Genomic DNA, 15,809 nt, shown 5'->3' with positions numbered 1-15,809 from the left:
TCCAATTCCACCCTCTCGGACGTGTAAACAAGGGGAGATTTTTCCCGCTGCCTTCCCCACTGGAGCTTTGGGGCCCGGCCGGGGAAAGGTATAGGACATGCAGCCAGTGACGGCGCAAGGAGACCTTGTTAATAAGGCATGGACGACCCAGAGGAGCCAAACTGGTGCTGAGAAGGGAAATGGTGTTGGGACCCGGGGGGGAAGGGGGGAACGGGGAGGAGGGTAGAGGTCTCTGGGGCGCCAGCTCTCCAGACCTCTGGTTGCCCCGGGAATCGCCAGCAAAGCGCGCTCAGAGCCAGCGGGCTGGTGGGGCGTGTTTGCTCAACTCTGACCGCAGGCATGGGGGGGAGGGGAGAAAGCAGCTGGTCGCGGGCCGGGGCGGGGAGGGGGCAGAGTGGGAGGAGAACTAGGCTAGGGTGAGGAGGAGGAGGGGACTGAGAAGGAGTGGGGTTAGGGGATAGTGTGGCAGCTTGTTTGTTTGCTTGCCCCTATCTATGACAACCAGGAGTCAAAACTCGAATGAATCACCCTGGGTTGCCAGAGCGATAAACCTCAGCCTGGCTCCTTCACTGCACACCACGTAAGAGCTGCTTTGCTGTCTCCTGGAGAGAGGGAATGTTTGCTTAGCGGCCAGAGCCGGGTTACGAGGGGCCCAGCCTCCCCAAACCCTACTTTGCCCCAAAACTGAATTCTAAGGCAAAGGTGGAAAAAGAAGTTTAGGGGTTGTGGTGGAAGCTGAATCGTTTTGAAGTTCTTTATAATCTCCAGGGGGAAAAAAACCGTTTCTTTTGCAAAGTGTACTTCAGCCTCTCGGATCCCCACCTTTGCCCCAACCTTGGGGATATATATGTACCCCCCCCCCGCAAAAGCAGTCCAAAACCTACATACAAATGGATGAACAAGTAGCTGCTGTAAAAGTAAATTGCCCAGTCAAAACAACGCTGAGATTTGACCTCCATACAGTAAACTGGCAAAGATGTCAAAAGATGAAATAGTCAATGTTGGAGGGGTTGTAGGAAGATAGACACAGTAGTGCATTGTTGGAGGAGTTGCAAATCAGTAAACTTTTTTTTTTGAAGGCAGTTTGAAATTATTCAAATACCATGAGTAAAACGTCCATACCATTTGACTCAGATTTTACTCCTAGACATCTTTCTATCTTGTACCTCATGGAGGTCATTGATAAGAAAAAAAAAGATCCCAATATGCACCAGAATAGTTTTGTGGCACTTTTTTTGAGGTAGCAATAAACTGGAAACAAAGTAGATGTGCATGGCTTGGAGGAATGGCTAAACAAATTGTGCTACAGGAATGTAATAGAATATTATTGTGCTTTAAAGAAACAAAGAATACCAATGCTGAGAATCAGGGAAGGCTTTTACAAGCCCTCTGAACTGATGAAATGTGAAGTAAGCAGAGCCAAGAAAATAGCATGCCCAATGACTACTACAATGTAAATGGAAAGAATCACCATAAAACAATTGAAAATGACTTACATAATCACTAAGAACAAACATGACTCCAAGGAGATGTGAGAAGACACAGATTCCCTCACTGCTTTGCACAGGTGGGAGTCTCATGGGTGTGGAATGTTGCATATACTTTTAAACTTTTGGATGTATTGTTTGTTTTTTGCTGATTTTTTCCCCTCTGCTTCACTTTTTTTTAAACAATCTGTTGTATGGGATGGTTCTTTGAGAAGGGAAAAGGGAAGGATACTGAGAAATTTAGGTGATGTTAAAACAAAAAGCATCAATAACATTTATTTTGAAAAATGAGAGGGGAAAAAATAAATTGTGCACTCTAATCATAGGCTTTAGAGCCAGAAAGGACTTTGAAAATAATGTAGTCCAACCTGTCCTTTTATAAATGAGGAAACTGAGGCCAGAGAGGGGAAGAAGGTTGTACTATTGAGAAGTAAGGGACAGTAGGACTTAGATCTAGATTTCCTGACCCTGAAAACCCTTTCCACTACAGTGCCCTCTGTATTTATTGTTAATTAGCTAAGATGCATAATGTTAGAATGGCCCTGCCAACTTGTGTTTGTCTATTGACAAAGAAGTCTTTCAATAGTATATATGCAAAACCATCTGAGGAAGTTATATGAATATAGATATGGAGAAAGGAGGGAGGTGGAAGGTAGGACAGATATAAACAAATGTCTTCAGGACACCCAGAAATGAGTGGTTAGCTGACCTACATCCATTTGTTTTTAAGCTACTTAGAGGGGTACCAGTTTCTTTTTTTCTTTGGATAGACCTGGTTCCCTGTTCAAGACAGAGGAAGGATTTGCTCCGTACTTTGGCCTTCCTTACTGTTAAGGTGTAGAATCCTTCACCTGGGGCATCTAGGTGGCCCAGTTGTTAGATCACTGGTCCTGTAGTAGGAGGACTTGCATTCAAATCCAGGCTCAGACAATTACTAGCTGTGTGACACTAGGCAAGTCACTTAACCCCAGTTGCCTCAAAAAAAAAAATCCTTCATATTCTTTAGAGTCTGTCTCAGATGCTACCACCTACCTACATGAGGCCTTTCCTGATCTTTCCCTCTTGAGATTACTTATTTTCTCTTTTCTTCTTCTTCTTTTTTTTTGATGCAATTGGGGTTAAGTGATTTGCCCAGGGTCATACAACTAGTAAAGGTCTGAGGCTGGATTTGGACTCAGGTTTTCAACTCCAGGGCTGGTGTTCTAACCACTGCATTATCTAGCTGTCCCATTTAGTTATTTTCTTGAGTAAGCAGAAGTAGTGTGGAGTAGTGGATAGAGAGCTGGTATTAGAGCCAGGAAACCCCATTTTTAAGTCCTGCTTCTGACACATACTGGCTGGGTAAATCATTCTCAATGCTTAAGGGCAGCAACTGTCTGAGACTAAATTGCAGAGCAGAGGCTAACTGGAAATCACTCTGGAGTTCCCCATGCCAATGAAATCACAGGTATAGCTCCTTTCCTACTTGAGTACTGGTTCAGTCAGCCCATTAGAATCTAATTACCTTGAGGGAAAATGCTTTTTTGTCTTTATGTCCCCAGCACTTAGTACAGTGCCTGGCACACAGTAGGTACTTACTGTTAAATTCAAGATCTGGACCTTTGGGGCTCTGGAATTAGAGAGAAGGATGGGAAGTAGAGTATAAGCTTCTTGAGAACACAGACGTTTCTTTTCATTATATGCCTGATGTCCACAGTGCTCAGGAGTTGCACTCAGTAGTCCTTAATCAGTGTTTGCTGAATTGAAGGTATTGACTTTCTCTGCCCTACTCATCCCTCAGCAGTTTCTTGTGAACTGAACCACAGAAAAGTAGGGCAGATGCTGATGATAACTCCTTCTTCCCCCTTTTCTTCCCTAATTCAGTGTTTCACTATATCACTTCTGAAACAGGATTCTCTTCCAGAACAACCATAATCCCTCAGTCAGGTAACCTGGAGGTCTCCAGGTTTCTACATGTTCTCTGCTCCCCACCCTTCGGCCCCTGGCTCAACCAGAATTGGGAATCATGTTAGAAAGTATATTGTTGCTGTCCATGGGGTTTTCTTGGCAAAGATACTGGAGTAATTTTCTATTTCCTTCTCCAGTGAATCCTTTTGTCAGGCAATCAGAGGTTAAGTGACTTGTCTAAAGGTTAGAAAGTATAAGAAATATTTAAAATACCATACTGGGTAAGAAGTATGTTTTCTGTAGCTCAGGATGTTATCTGCCAGTGGAGTTCAGGGAAATTTCATAAAGACATTTTTATTTTCCTTGATGTTGCCTTATAGGTTAAAGAATATATTCCCTAAATCTCTAATTCTCCCCAACTAGCCCATTATGAGTTACTCATACTTATGCTTGCCCAATTCATGGACCAATATCATCTGCTAATTTGTTGTCCACATAAATTCTTCATTGCAAACAGGAAGTGATTTACCCAAGGTCACCTAGCTAGTTAGTAGCAGAGACAGGATTCTGCATTCAGAATCCTGAACAGGAATATGGCTTCCAAATGCAGCAGTCTCTCCTCCCACACCATGGTGCTTTAGTAATTCACTGTTACCTTGGGCAAGCCTCTCTCTTCTCTTCTCCTTGGACCTTGCTTTCCTCTGTAAAATGAAAGGGGCAGGTGGTTTGTTCAGTGGACTGAGCACAAGGTCTAGAATAAGAAAGACCTGTGTTCAAATGTGGCTTCACATATTTACTAGCTGTGTAACCCCTGGGAAAGTTACTTAGCCACTATTTGCCTCAGTTTCCTCAATTATGAATGAGGATAATAATAGCATCTACTTGGAAGGATGAATGTGAGGATCAAATGAGATAATATTTATTTTTTAAAAGTGCTTAGCACAATGCCTGGTACCTAGTAGGTGCTATAAAAATGCTTACTCTCTCCCTTTCCCCCCATGATGATGATTCCTAAAGCCCTTTTCTATTTCTAACCCAGGATTCTATGACTTTAGAATTTAGAAACCCAGCCTCCCTACTGCTGATTATTAGGGGCCCTGGAGGTTAGATTCCACCTGAAAAAGGTGGTATTCATATTTAGGTAGAAGGCAGGAATCCCAGGTTACACTGTCTGTCGGGTCACTGAGTCCTTGCATAGGTTTATAGATTGCAAGTCTAAAGGGACCTTATTATCTTCAGCCAGTTCCTCTGTCAAGGGTTAGGGTTAGAGACTCTTCTCTGGTGGGGTTCAGGCACTCCTGTGAATACAGCCCTGGCCCAGACACTGACTGACACTGTGGAGCTGAGCTGACTAAGCCTCTGGTTCCCAGATACCTTGCTGGATAGCCTGGTTCCTTGTGCCAAGCTGGAGCTAAGAGTTGGTCTGGTAAACAGATTTTGCATTTGACCTCTTCTGGCTCCCAGTCACCTGCCTTATCAGCATTAACCTGTTACTGTCTGAGCTACAGTGCCCTAGATAAATAAATGCCCTTGTTCTCAGGCATCCAGTAACTCTAGGAGCCAGCAAGACTCCTTGAAAGGAGAAACCAGGCACTGGGCCAACAATAGGCACCTACCTCCTGAGTGTTTACAAGAGTTCAGCTACTAGGGTGGGCCTTCGCCCCTTAAGAACCAGGAAGCCAGGGGCCAGGGGCCAGGGGCCGTTCCAGTTAAACATACATTCAGTGCAACCAGCAGCCCATGGCCGATGCCTTTGGAAATGTACTCCAGAGGAGGGTGCTTGGCAGAGCCTGCAAGGAATGTCACCTGATGAGCAGAGCTGAAACCTTTGGCAGAGGCTGTGCACTTCCTCCCTTCCTCTCCACCCCCCCCCCCCACCTTCCCACCCCTCTCTGCCCACAGCTACAATGCACTAACTTATCCCAGCCACTGGCAATCCAGAGGCAAGAAACTAAACCATTGTGGATGAAGAAAACTGGGCTTTCCCCCAGATGGCCGAGCCTGAGGCTTAGGTTTGGGTGACCTCCACCAAACTGGCCAGGCAGATCCTTAGGATTCCAGGGAACTGAGAAAAGCATCAAAGAGCTCATGTTATTGCCGCCCTTTCCCTCTTTAGAACGGTGTACGACTCATCCTCTGGAGCACTTGTATCCTCAAATCAACGCATTTTTTATGAAGTGGCTAGTAGTAGAGACAAAGATGGGGGAGGAGGGGGGGGAGGTTTATGGCACAGTTCCTGCCCTCCGGCAGTTTATAATCTGTTACAGGGGTAAAATGTATCGAAACAATATACAAGTTAGAATGTTACTGTAGCCAAACTCTTGCCTCCTGTTCCTGGCTTCAGAAAAACTCGAGGATACAACAGGCTGGCTCTTCCTTGACCTTGTGGCCAAAGTATTTCAGCTTCAGCTTCAATATTTGACCTTCCAGTGAATAGTCTAAATTAATTTCTTCAAGTATTGACTGATTTGATCTCCTTGACCTTCCTTTGACACCAGCGACACAGCAACAGTACTGACAACTTCAGCGGCCTAGGTTGACTTCATCAGTAGCATTCCCCCCAGACATCCACCAATACTTTGCCTATATCCAGTGGTGAGCCTATTCCTTTCCTTCCTCATCCCAGTAATACCAAATACAAGGGTACAAGAATGTTAAAGAGCATTGTCTTCCCCTAACTGCTGCTGAGAGGTGCTGAGGGATTCATGAGCACATCCTAGTATAGCCAAAGTAGGACTAATGGCCTGGGGAAAGACTGAAGGGTACAGGGATTGTTGGTCACAGTGAGGACAAAGAACAGTTTTAAGAGTAAGGCATTGGGGGCAGCTAGGTGGTGCAGTGGATAGAGCACCAGCCCTGGATTCAGGGGACCTGAGTTCAAATCTGGCCTGAGACATGTAACACTTAACTAGCTGTGTGACCCTGGGCAAGTCTCTTAACCCTATTGCCTAACCAAAAAAAAAAAAAGACTAAGGCATAAAAAGAGATAGATTGATAAAAGATTTTGTTATTCAGTCATGTCCAACTCTGTGACCCCACGGACCATAGCATGGCAGGCCCTTCTACCCTCCCACTATCTCTCAAAGTCTGTCCAAGTTCATGTTTGTCATTTCCAAGATACTGTCTATCCATATCATCCTCTGCTCTCCCTTTCTTCTTTTTCCTTCATGAGTCTTTTCCAGTGTGTCCTGTTTTCTTATTATGTGGCCAAAGTATTTCAGCTTCAGCTTCAATATTTGACCTTCCAGTGAATAGTCTAAATTAATTTCTTCAAGTATTGACTGATTTGATCTCCTTTCTGTCCAAGGGACCCTCAAAAATCTTCTCCAGCACTACAATTTGAAAGTGTTGATTCTACACGCTCAGCTTTCCTTATATTCCAACTCTCACAGCCGTACATTGCTGTTGGAAAAACCATAGCTTTGACTATACAGACCTTTGTTGGCAAGGTGATGTCTCTGCTTTTTAGTATTTTAGATTTCTTTCCAAAGAGCAAGCATCTTATTTCATGGCTGCAGTCAACATCTACAGTGATCTTTGAGCCCAAGAATACAAAATCTGACACTGCTTCCATTAAAGTTTCAGAGGTCTTGAATATGAAAGTGGAACGCTTGTGGGTGAAAGCAGGATTAGTGGTGTGATCATCCCTGTGTGTGGCTAAGGTGGAATGGTAGACTAGATAAAGGGAAGTAATATTCTTTCGTGCCTATGCACTGAAATACTACTATTCACTACAGTGGCTTTTCTAAATCTTTTCTTCAACTCTCAAGACTCCCATGTCACCCCGCACCCTCACTCTCTCATCAGAAGACCTCACCTCCAACTTCACTTAATTAAAAAAATGAAGGCCATTGAACTTCCCCTTCACTTCTCATCTCACATCCCTCTAATATTATCCCCCTCTACTTCCTCCTTCACCTGTGTCTCACATGAAGAGGTGTCCTTTTTCTTTTCCAAGAACACCTCTCTACATGTTGATCCTGTCTACATTCCCTCCTGTCTTCCCCAAATGGTTACCCCACTATGATATGTCCATTTCTGATCTTCAGTCTGTCTATTAGCCCCTTCTCTCCTTTCTGCACTCACTACATGCTACTGTCTCAGCCATTCATAAAACAAAAACCCTCCTTTGATCCCACCATCTCCTCTATCATTCTATAGAATATCTCTCCTCCCTTTCTCAGCTAAACTCTTTGAAAAACCCATTTACATTTGTTAATTCTGCTTCCTTTCCTCTCTTCCGCTTTAAATACCCCCAAATCTGCCTTCTGACCTCATCCTTAAGCTAAAACTACACTACAAAGTTACCAATGTTCTCAGTTGCTGAATTGAGTGGCCTTTTCTCAATCCTCATCCAGTTTAACATCTCAGCATTTGTCACTGTTGACCAGCTTCTGCTCTTGAACATTCTCTCCTTTCTGGATTTTGGTGACAGTGCCCTCTCCTACCAGTCTGATCAGTGCTTCTCAGTCTCCATTGCTGGATCATCAGCCATGTCACACTCACTAACTGTGGGTGCCCCCCAAGGCTCTATCGTGGCTCCTCTTCTCCTTTCCCTCTAAACTTTCTCAGGCGATGATCTTATCAGCTCTCAAGAGTTGATATCTCTATGCAGATGATTCTTAGATCTGTATATCCAACTAATCTCCTGTGCTCCAGGATCTCATCACCAGCTACCTATTGGACATTTCTAACTAGTTTTCCATAGGCATCCCCAAATCAACATGTTCAAAACAGAATGATTATCTTTCTTCCTAAACCCAACCCTCTTTCGAACTTTTCCATGTGGTGAAGACTCATCTTCCTGCTTTCAGGTCTGGCCTCAGACACTAACTAGCTTTGCAACCTTGGACAAGTCACTTAACCCTGTGTGTCTCAGTTTCTTATCTGTAAAATGAGCTGGAGAAGGAAATGGCAAAACTGCTCCAGTATCTCTGCCAAGAAAACCCCAAATAGGGTCATAAAGAGTCAGATACGACTGAAACAACTAAACAAAAACATTACTGTTTAATACGATACAATTTGTCATTTCTGTCTCCACAATCTCTCTCATATATACCCCTTTCTGATTCAGATCTTCTTTTCCTTGTGCCTGACCTGATAAAACAGACTCTTAATTGCCCTTTCAGCTTGGAGTCTCTCCTTACCCTAATCCTTCTTTTACCCAGAAACCAGTGATTTTCCTAAGGTACAGGTCAACCATGCACTCAGTAAACTCCAATTGCCCCCTTATTGCTTTCAGGTTTATGTGAACTCCTCTGTTTGGCATTTAAAGCCTGTTGCAATCTGGCTGGAGCCTACTTTTCCAAGCTTACTGTACAATATGTTCCGGTTGTACTGGCTTACTTGCTTCTCACACAAGGCATTCCACCTCTCCTTAGAGGTAGCTAGGTAGGCACAGTAGGTAGAGTGCTAGATCTGGAGTCAGGAAGACATGAGTCCAAATCTGACCTCTGATTCAGCCAATTTACCAGCTGGGTGACCTATTCCCTCTATGCCTCATCTTCTTTATCTGTATCAGGGATAACAGTAGCACCTAGCTACCAGGGTTGCTGTGAGGTTAGAGGGAGATAATATGTGTAAAGTGCTATCTAAGTGCTAGGTATTACCATGGTTGTTTTTCTGTGCCTTTGTTAGTATTATTTTTATCCTGTGCCTTTTCTTTGCTGTCTCCTGGAACTCAGGGAAAGTGCTCTGGCGTCCTTCAAGACTTGGTTTGATTACCCTATTCCCTAGGAGATCCTTCAGAGTCTAGCCAGCTGCCAGTACTGTCTCTTCTAAGGTTACTTTTTTTTTTTTAAAGCTCTGTAGGTATCTTTTAGATAGCTACACACGTTCAGATTGTTTCGCCCATTGTTTGAGGCAGGAGGGGGGAGGGTGGGAATAGGACTTGTGATCTCATTGGCTTAGGAGGCTGCCAGTGAGGAACTTCCTCTACCAATTGCTGATAGAACCTGAGATTGATAATCTCCACCTACTCTCCCAGGGCTGTGTAGAAGTGTCTGAGACAGGTCTTCCTGAACTTGAGACCAGCCTTCTGTCCACCTACCTGAAGCTTTCTCTCACTGACACTTAATAAATGTTTCTTGAATGCAGTATGTGGGAGAGGCAGTGTGATTGAGTGCAAAAAGCAGCATCTGTGACAGTGCATGTGAGACCATAGAGAGGTTGCTTAACTGCTCTGGGCCTCAGTTTCCTTATTTGTGAAATGTGTGAGTGGAACTACATAAGATCCATAAGGTTCCTTCCAGCTCTCCATGCTGTGATCCCATGAATCCAGGAGTTGGCATTCAATATGTACTGAGACCGAAGTATAGGATTATATAGCAGGTGTTGATGTGGGGGTGGGGCATTGGAGGATCGGGGAATGGTGTAATCAGAGGCTATTCAGGAGGAAGAGACAGTCAGCTGGGCCACCGAGGTGGGGAGGAGGGAAGTGGGCCATAAACCAGAAATCAGACAGGTTGTAATCACTTCTTGGAAAACCTCGGGTGTCAGGCTGAGGAATTTTTACTTAATTCACAATGGGAAGCCAGGAAAGGTTTTTGAGCCTTAGGGGAGGAGAAGGTGAGCAAGCATGGCATCATACAGATTGTCTTTTTAGGAAGATTAACCTGGCAGCAGCATATAGGTTGGATTAGAAGGAAGGCAAATATGAGAGGTGATAGAACCCGAGCAAGAGACTGTGGAGACAGAAATGACAAATTGTATCATATTAAACAGTAATGTTTTTGTTTAGTTGTTTCAGTCGTATCTGACTCTTTATGTCCCTATTTGGGGTTTTCTTGGCAGAGATACTGGAGCAAAGGGGAACGAGGGATATGAGATATTTCATGGATACACTTCGTAATACTTGACAGTTGACTGAACGTGGGGCAAAGGAGAAGGCAGAATAGTTAGTTTTATTTTTATGTATATGTAGCTTGTCTCTTTGATTAGACTGTTAGCCTCTGGAAGGCAAGAATCCTGTCTCATAATTCTATATCCCTAATATTACAATAATAACTCACAATGCATAGGGCTTTAAGGTTTACAAAGCACTTTCCTCACAACCAACCTGTGAAGGAAGTAGGACAATAATGATGATAAGAGCTGTAATTTATATAGCATTTTAAGGCTTTCAAAGAGTACTCTGCAAGTATTATCTCATTTTATGCTGAAAACAGCCCTGTGAGGTAGGTGCTATCACCATTTTACAGATGAGCTAATTGTCTAGCCCAGGATCACACAACTAGTAGGTCTCAGAGCCTGGATTTGAGTCTGTCTGTGCTGAATCCATATTCACTATACTATATAGCACAATACCTTACACAGCATAGTCATTCGCTAAAGAAAAGTATCGATTGATTAGAGAGAAGCAGATAGAGTGCCAGGCTCTCTAAGAGGGACAAGGAGGCTGAGGGCTGTATAGTAGAACCAGCATGTGATTTGGAATCAGAGGAGCTGGGTTCAGATCCCAGATGTGCTATTAATTATCTGTGTGACCTTAGGAAAGTCAGGACCTTAGGGAAAAATAACTTTTCTGGACCTCGGTTTCTTCATGTGAAAAATGAGGGAGTCAGACTGTGCAAGGGCAGCTAGGTGATGCAGTGGATAGAGTGCCAGGCCTGGAGTCAGGAGGACTCATCTTCTTGAGTTCAAAATTCGGCCTCAGACACTTATTGTGTGACCTTGGGCAAGTCTCTTCAGCCTGTTTACCTCAGTTTCCTCATCTGTCAAATGAACTGGAGAAGGAAATGGCAAACCACTCTAGTATCTTTACCAAGAAAATCCCAAATTAGGTCATGAAGAGTCAGACACCATTGAAATGACTGAACAACGAAACACTATGCAAAGTGCCTTCCAGGCTCTAACTTAAGTGATTCTATAGGCGTGCCCTGTTTAGGTTACTCTGGACTGGAGAGCAGAACTAACTGGACTGGATATTATTGGCTCAAGAGTTGTTAAAAGGTGTTTGGGGGATGGGGGAAGCAGTGTGAGTGTGGGATGGAGCTAAATCAGATGTACAACAAAGCTTCACCTATAGGCAGACAAGCTTAGGTAATTAGGCATAGGTGCAGGTCCCTGGCTCTCTTGCTTGTGCTCCCAGCTCCTTAGGTACAGAGGCTCAAACAGGCAGCTGCTGCATTGATAATAATTATCTCATATTTCTGAAGTGCTTTTTGGTGGCAGTGTGTGTATATACATATATACACATATATATGTTGTTGTTCAGTCATTCTCAGTTATGTCTGGCTCTTCATGACCCCATTTGGGGTTTTCTTGGCGAAAATGCTGGAGTGGTTTCCCATTTACTTCTCCAGATCATTTTCTGGATGAGAAAACTGAGGCAAAGAGGGTGAGGTGACTTGCCCAGGGTCACACAGCTAGTAAGATTTGAACTAAGGAAGACGAGTCTTCCTGACTGGCACTCTATCCACTAAGCCGCTTAGCTGATATGTGTGTGTGCGTATGTTTATGTATATGTGTATATATTTATGTATATATATATATATATATATATGTATATATATATATATATAATGTGTTTGTATATGTATGTGTATATATACACACATACACATGAACATGTATGTGTATTGTTATCTTCTTTTTATAGATGAAGAAACTAAGGCCCAAAGAGTCATGTACTTGGAGTTCAATGTCATGTTGGTAGTGACATGGTTATTTGGTCACATTGCCCAATGGAGCCCAGGTCTTCATGCTTCTAGCCTGATGGTTTTTTATTACACAAACTTGTATGTAAAGAGAAGAATCCCGCCTGCCGTCTGGCTCAAAGGAAGTAGCACTCTGGCTGCTCACTCCAGGTCTTCCTTCTTTGGTTTAATGGAGACTCTGGAAATGAACTCAGTCTCAAGGCAGGACTGTGCCAGGATAAGACTATATTCCTGAAACAGTGACAGGGCTGGTTCTCTCCCTTCTTCTGCCTCCCAGTTACCATTTAACAGCTCTTAAGCCTGTAACATCCTAGTGTGCACCATGCCCACACTAGACATATCCTATCCACCCCTGCCCTCTCCTTACTTCAATCATTTGATGACGTCATTCTGCTCAGAGCCAGCTGTCTGGATGGTTTAGGACAGTGGACATCACACACATTTTTGAGAAATGGATGCCCCACCTCCACCACCCTGGCTTCGGGGGCAGTAGTGACAATGGTGCCAAAGGGAGAAGTCCTGCAGGCCCTGGGGTTGACATTCACCTGGAGGGGTCGGGATTCCCAGGGTGTCCAGCTCCAGTTGCTCCAGAAGCTACTTGGCCCTGTTGGAGAGGCCTGATCCATCCTCTTCCCTTGGTGCCTCAGCGGCAGTATCAGGTGAAAGCTGCTGGAAACACAGCTATTCTGGGAACATGATGGAACTCCAGGAAGTCTGGCACCAGCTGAAATTTCAAACCTTTTCCCCCTCCCCTACATGATATTGCAGAGTTCAAGTTATTCTGCAAAGCCAAAGAATTATGGATGGCAAGTTCGAGGGGCTGAAAAGCAGCTGTTATTGTATCTGAGAAACCACCTGGTGTAGTAGCTAAAGAGCTGGCCTTGCAGCCAGGAAGACCTGGGTTCAGGTCCTACCTTGGTCACGTATTGGCTGTGTAAGGTTGGACAACTTATTTACCCTGCTATTTGACACCTCTAGGCTAGAGGTATCAAACGTGATCATTCGTCTGTCAATCATCAGCTACAATCTCATTTGGTTATCATCTATATTTTTACCATCTGTCTATAATCATTTGTTCTCTCATTGGTTTCTGTCTTTTTTATCACTTGCCTTTCTATCAGTCTATCATCTGTCTTTCTATCTACCATCTCTCTAACTATATCTGGCTGTTTCTTTCTATCTATATCTATCATCTATCTATCTATCTACCTATCTATCTTTCTGTCTAATTTCCCCAGCATCTAATAGTGTTTTGCACATATAGGCACTTTCAAGTGATTATCAAATGCATGTGACAACATCCATTTCTATCTTACAACATTCATTCTCTATGACCTAGCACAAAGAACTCAGGCCCTCCTTTTCTTCATCTGTAAAATGTAAGGATTGTAGTACTAAATTCCTTTCTGAGCCCAAGTTTATAATCTTGAGCCTGTGATGTGATATATCATATGTGTTTTATTGTTTGCTAGGAGGAGGGGTGTTCCAAGAATACATAGCTTGTCCCAAAAGTCTTAGTACAATTTTAAGCTATCATAACTTCAGAAGTGTAAATGCTACAATCAAAAAACATTATTTGAAAGTCTCACCATTTAAATTTCTTTTATACTCATTGGGTTTTATGAATTTTGAACATGTTTTCATGTTAATACTATGCATTATACATGTGACATTTTCTAGGTGACACTTTCTCATGCTCATTGATTGGTTAGAGGTCCTCTTAATTGGCCACATCAGTTTTCTGATCTATCACCATTAAACTTTTTCTTGTGGATTCACATCAAAACTATCATGTATGCATCAAAACCTTTGTATTTTTTTTATAAATTTTTTATTCATTTTAAACTTAAATATAAAACAAGAAAAGAAAAAAAAGAATATTTCCATGTACACAGCAGAACACAGGAGAGGATTCAATATAAAACAATAAATTTCCATTTCAAGAAAACCTATATAATAAATACTACATTGTTTTCAAAGCTACCCAACTTTTCTTTGCTTCTTTCTAGGTTTTCTTTTGTTCTCTGTATTGTTATCTTCTTTTTATAGATGAAGAAACCAAGGCCTGAAGAGTCACATACTTGGCTTGTCCAATGTCATGTTGAAAGTGACATAGTTAAAAATACTGTATTATAATAAAATAAAATACTGTGTTATACTGGTTGGTTGTTGTCATCCTTCATTCCTTTTTTTTTTTTTTTAGGCAAGCAGGGTTAAGTGACTTGCCCAGGGTCACACAGCTAGTAAGTGTCAAGTGTTTGGTCTGAAGCTGGATTTGAACTCAGGTCCTCCTAACTTCAGGGCTGGTGCTCTATCCACTGCGCCACCTAACTGCCCCCATCCTTCATTCTTGAAGAGGACCAAGCAATGACATTACTATGTAGGGGTCAAGGTATAGTATATCCAACTGTGACCGATCAAACCAATATGAGCTCAGAAGGCTCTACCACAGGTTGGGCACAAATAGTCCATATGAACGTTTGGAGTGGAGATGCCTTAAAATTGGCACATCTCACATTTCTTTTGAACTACTGCAATTCTGTTTTGCTCATTGAGCGCGGCAACTTCTTTGATTGTGGGCATGTAGTGCTGAGTGGTCCTGTGCTGGTGTGTTGCATGTCTCACAATCCATTCCAAAGAAAGACCTCTAGTGTCCTTGTACTGCTTCTTTTGACCTCTGTGTGAGCAAAGCTTGCCTCGTGTGAGTCCTGTGGAGAATACAGCTCAGATGGGCTGACCATGTTGTTTGAACACCAAAGATACATTTGCCTAAAAGACTATTGTATCATATTGTAATAATATATTCTGTATTATACTATATTATATTATAATACTATATTATATTATAATACTATATTAATTATAAACAAATAAAACTTAAAGTTAATAATGGGACATGTGGTCATAAATCTTTGTACTACTTGATCATTCGGTATAAATGGTAAATTTATTGGCTGTATAAAACTAATATTAGGCAATAAGTCTCTGGGGTTAGGAGAAGGGAAGGTATGGTAGAACTGAGAAAAGCAGGAAGCTAAGATCTCTGAAGGTTTATGGATTGAGGAGTTCAGGACTTATCTTTTCTCCATAACCTGTTTCAGGATCTGGGAGTCATAAGCTATCTTTTCCTTTTGTTCCCCTCCCAGGAAGTCCATCAGCCCCACATGGAGAGAGGAGTCTGGAAGAGTTGGTCACTGTTGACTTTCTCCCTTGAGCTTGAAATCAAGGCTGCCTCAGTCAGACCTTAAATCAGATATAAATACGTAGACAAATCTTATAGTGAAGAAAGGCAGCTACCCTGCCTTTAGCAAAGCCTGGCATGGGGCTGTCCTGGCTTCCAGCACTTGGAGGTGGACAGCCACCAAAGCTTGGGGCTCCTAGTAGGCCCAGGGTGTAGAAATAAGAATGCTCGGCTCCCTGGGTCTCTCTGGGTTAAAGATTCTTGAGTTTTCATGAGCCCTGGAGTCAGGAAGACTTGAGTTATAATGCCACCTCAGACACTGTTTGATCCAGGCTGGGCAAGTCACCTAACCTTTGTCTGCCTCACTTTCTTCATCTGTAAAATGAGGCTAATAATAACAATTACCTCCCGGGGTTGTTGTGAGGATCAAATGAGATGACATTTGTAAAGTACTTTGCAAACCTTAAAAAAGTATTTTATAAATGCTGGTTATTGTTATTATCTTAACAGTAGAAGTTCCTAACCTTTTGTGTGTGTTTGTCATGGACCCCTTTGAGAGTCTGGTGAAGCTTATAGACCCCTTCTCAGAATAATATT

General features: G+C 42.8%; 1 long non-coding RNA gene across 1 annotated transcript; it reads left to right on the top strand.

Annotated features, from left to right (window-relative positions):
- The first annotated feature begins 451 nt into the window (after window positions 1-451).
- Window positions 452-14,189, top strand: LOC110219346 (uncharacterized). The gene is made up of 2 exons (XR_002327597.2): window positions 452-1,567; window positions 11,974-14,189. It is a non-coding gene; the product is annotated as an uncharacterized LOC110219346 (long non-coding RNA).
- Window positions 14,190-15,809: the final 1,620 nt, after the last annotated feature.

Source organism: Phascolarctos cinereus, unplaced genomic scaffold, assembly GCF_003287225.1.
Source record: "Phascolarctos cinereus isolate Bilbo 61053 unplaced genomic scaffold, phaCin_HiC Scaffold_5;HRSCAF=322, whole genome shotgun sequence".
NCBI classification, from domain to species: domain Eukaryota; kingdom Metazoa; phylum Chordata; class Mammalia; order Diprotodontia; family Phascolarctidae; genus Phascolarctos; species Phascolarctos cinereus.
This window is presented reverse-complemented; position numbering and strand designations above follow the sequence as displayed.